The sequence below is a fragment of the Heteronotia binoei genome, chromosome 5 (assembly GCF_032191835.1).
Source record: "Heteronotia binoei isolate CCM8104 ecotype False Entrance Well chromosome 5, APGP_CSIRO_Hbin_v1, whole genome shotgun sequence".
NCBI classification, from domain to species: domain Eukaryota; kingdom Metazoa; phylum Chordata; class Lepidosauria; order Squamata; family Gekkonidae; genus Heteronotia; species Heteronotia binoei.
In genome coordinates, this window is record NC_083227.1 from 17,767,063 (window position 1) to 17,771,532 (window position 4,470).

Below are 4,470 nucleotides of genomic sequence, written 5' to 3' on the forward strand. Positions count from 1 at the left end.
TTTTAGGGGTCCATCATTAGCCTCCTTACACAGTAAAATCATACAACAATGGGAAACTATTCGACTTGACACATTTCAACCTAATATGGTCTTCTTCAGAGGTCAAACAAATCTAGAAGAATATATTGGATTTATATCTTGCCCTTCATTCTGAGTTGCAGAATCTCAGAACAGCTTACAATCTTCTTTATCTTTCTCTCCCACAACAAACACCCTGTGAAATTGGTGGGGCTGAGAGAGATCTCACAGAAGCTGCCCTTTCTATTATTATTATTATTATTATTATATTTATTTATTTGATTTATATCCCACCCTACCCCACCGAAGCGGGCTCAGGGCGGCTTACAACACAGAGATTCTAACATAGAATTCAAATTTTAAATATAATAGCAATTTACATAGTTAAGAAATTAAAACATTAAAAACATTAAAAACAGTGCATCAGTCCAACAACGTACAATCTATACACTTCCTTCGGTATTTTGGTAGTTTGGTGCCGGTCAGTTATAGGCCAACCGGAAGAGGACTGTCTTACAGGCCCTGCGGAATTGTCCAATATCCCGCAGGGCCCTGACCTCTTCCGGTAACTGGTTCCACCAGCAAGGGGCTGTTATTGAGAAGGCCCTGTCCCTGGTTGACTTCAACCGGGCCTCCTTTGGCCCAGGGATTACGAGCAGATTTTGGGAGCCAGATCGCAGTACTCTCTGGGGAACATATGGGAAGAGACAGTCCCTAAGGACCGTCAAAAACTGAGAGAGAGTTATGGCTGACCCAAGGCCATTCCAGCAGCTGCAAGTGGAGGAGTGGGGAATTAAGCCTGGTTCTTTCAGATAAGAGTCCACACACTTAACCACTACACCAGACTGACTTTCTATACACATATAGGCTCATATTACAAAATACAATAAATCAATGCTGGACTGAATAGAAAGTAGTTTAATAAAGTGACAAAGGCTAAGAGATGTAATTGAGGCCTCTTATAATACAACTTTATGCCCTGGTCAAGGGTGTTCGTGTTGCATCATGTGTTTTATGGTATGCCAAAATGGTCCAGAATTGATCAGAGTTGGTGCCAGATCAGAGCCAATGTCACACAACTCTTTGGCCCTACCGCTGAAGGATCACTAAGGACTGGGACCCTCTAGTTTTAAAGCAGGGAAACAGGCTTTGCCTTCACTCAAAATAATGTCAGCTGAACTCTCTCACTGTAGCAGTAGTGAATTGCTAAGTCTGAGGCTGATGGGGCTCTGACTCACTGGAATTGTCTTCAGCAGTTCTGAAGCTGATGTGGCCCCATGTTTCAGGGCTTCACAGGTTGACCAGTAGCAAGGGACATTCATGAGAGGAGTAGTTCCTTGAACTATTCCACAGTAGGGCTTTAGAAGATCAAAACTATGATATTGGTTGCAGAAGTTCACTGAGGTGGCAATGTACAAAGAGACTACTGTAATTGGACGGGAAACAGTCTTTTTGTTTCTATTACCTCAGTGAATGCTCTGTTAGCACCTCAAAGAACAGCACTATCAGTTGGGCTTAGATGTCAACTCGGAATCCTTTCCAAATGGAGAACATGTCTAATTTCCCCCTGTCTCTTTCATTGTAAAGTGTCTGAAGGCAGAAAAGAGTTAATTAAAAGAAACAGTTTTGAAAAATCACCATGAGAACAATAAATAGAAAAATGGATAGCATCCAAGAAACCCTAATAGAATAAAAAAAATATGGTAACCATGAATGAAATAAGAATAAGCAAAGTTCAAAGGCTATTTTACTTGGCCAAGTGCCCCATCAGTCTTACCACAGTGGGGAGCTACTATTTAGGGTTGCCAACTCCAGGTAGAGAAATTTGTGAAATTTGGAGGAGCGAACTGAGAGAGCAAAGGTCGGGGGGGGGGGAATGGGACCTTAGTGAGATATAATGCTAGAGTTTACCTTCCACAATAGCCATTTCTTCCAGAGGAAAATATCTTTGATCAATAATAATTCTGTGAGATCTTCAGGACAAACTTGAAGGTGGAAAAAACAAGCCAAAAGCTTCTGTGTAAACAAGCCCCCCAAAACATAAATCCATAGAAATTCCAGTATTTCATATATCATTGAAAACGTCACTTCATAATAAAATATGTCTCTATGAATTTCCAAGTCCAACGGACATCCCAAAAAATTATAATACCAAGAACAGGAAATCCATGCAAGTTAAACACATAAGTTTGAATGAAAGTAAAGGTAGTCCCCAGTGCAAGCACCCATTGTTTCTGATTCTGGGGTGACATCGCATCATGGCGTTTTCACGGCAGACTTTTTTATGGGGTGGTTTGCCATTGCCTTCCCCATTCTTCTACACTTTCCGGAAGCTGGGTACTCATTTTCCCAACCTTGGAAGGATGGAAGGCTCAGTCAACCCTGAGCCGGCTACTTGAACCCAGCTTCTGCTGGGATCAAACTCAGATCGTGAGCAGAGAGCTTGGACTACAGTACTGCAGCTTTACCACTCTGCGCTATGGGGCTGCTATGTTTGAATTACCTAGACCCAATTATGGTTGCTTCATGGAATCAGGATTGCTTCTGGTACAAGTGTTGTATTCAAAAATTCTCAAGAATAGTCCAACTTGACTTCAAGTGTGCAGCTTATGAGCAGAAACAGAATACAAGAGTCTCATTTTGCTGTGTCTTTTTCCAAACTGAGTACAAGTTGAGAACAAAAATTATTAAAATCTGTAACTTTTAATCATAATTGACATCTGGAGAAAAAAACATTTACCTACCTTTACAAAGATCATAAAATCAGTTTTCAAACAGAAACACTCTTTTGAGGTTACATAGAAGCTTTTGGCTTGTTTTCTGTGGTTTTCACTGGTTTGCCCACCTGAAGGTGGGCAACCCTGGCTGCCTCAGTTACTTGAAGTAAGCTTAACTGAAAAGTAGACAAGTGGGGAATACATTTTGAACACAGAAGTAATAATAAAATGGACCCTCTGCCTGTTTATGTCAGAACTTGAAGAACTTCAAACGAGACCCATTACTCTGTTGCAAAGTATAGGATGTTTATTGAGAACAGCGTTCGAGAAAAGCACAAGTTGATACTGATAACGAGCCCAGCAATTGATACATATTTTATGCGGTTGTTACAAGGACAATAAAAGCATTTCTCACACTTTGGGAGACAGCTAGCTGTTCCCAGGACTCCTTATCTCCGAAGGGAGGAAGAAGTCCTGCTGTGAGATTCCAACAGCCCTGGCTTCAAAGGACACCTGCAGATGTTTTCCAGAGCCTATCGGTCACCCTTCAGTGGTTACAGTTTGTTTGAAGTGTAAAGCATTTTGTTAGTATCTGGTCACAAACAGGAATGGTTAGTATCCAGTTACAACATGGAGTCTGTTAGGCTAACATAGCAAAGCTAGACAGGCATAAGAAATACAAGTTCTGACAGTTTATCTGTGCACAGTTTCGTACAACAATTTTTGCACAGCCTGCTGTGAAGGTTGTGGTTGGGGGATAGGTTGCCAGTTAGGTTGGCATGTCCAACTCAGGAAGTATCTGGGGACTTTGCAGGTGGAGCCAGGAGACTTTCCCTAAAAATAAAATAAAAATATAGCAGTGCAGTTCCCCTGAATACAGTCTTCTTGTCTTCCTCCTCTTCTTTGCATTCAAACAGTTCCACAGCAGCTGCACTTCCACTAAAATGAAAGTGAACTAACTCTCTCTCTCTCACACACACACATACACACACACACACACACCCCAGCCAAAGTAAACAGTTTGCCTGCCCACACTTTTGTGCTCTACCTGGGACAATGGTGTAGAAAGTTTTACTCACTGCAGTTGCTGAATGTAACAATCTGCTGTATTTCAACCAGTTTATGGAGAGGGGTCTGGGGGTGGAGTTTTCCTCTATCCCATACTCAGGTTCTAGTTAATTTTGAATGCAAAATGAACATAGGGGCTGGGCTGTCTCACTTCTCTCTCTCACACACACATGGCTCTTCCTGCTTGCCCTCCTCCGGCAGCTTCATTCTCACAGATTTAAAGGTACGCACATACCTTTTAAAGCAGGAGCAGTTGCAAGCTTCTGAACCTGCCTGAGATCTAAAGGCACATGGTGGCTGTTGGGGTGTAGCTTCCTGCCTTCTGGCCAGCTGGCTGCTGGTGGAGAGGGGCCTGCAAAACTGGGGGATCCCCCCAGGACCTGGGGACTAGCTAGCCTAAGGCCAGTGTCTGTGGGTTTTTGTTATTCATTTCCTTTTGGTTGATTATTTCCAAATCACTATTTAGAAAACTTCCTCTTCATCCACTATGGTTATGACTCGGTATGGGACACGTCAAAGAACAAGGCCTTATCCCAAGAGTTGTTCAACCCTTGCCAGCTTTCAACAACTTTCCAGCAAGTAGCCCTGAGGGAGGAGGGTTCCAGAAGGAAGCTACATGGGCTCAGAGGTTTGGACTTCATGACTTCCTGATAGAGCACAAAAAAAG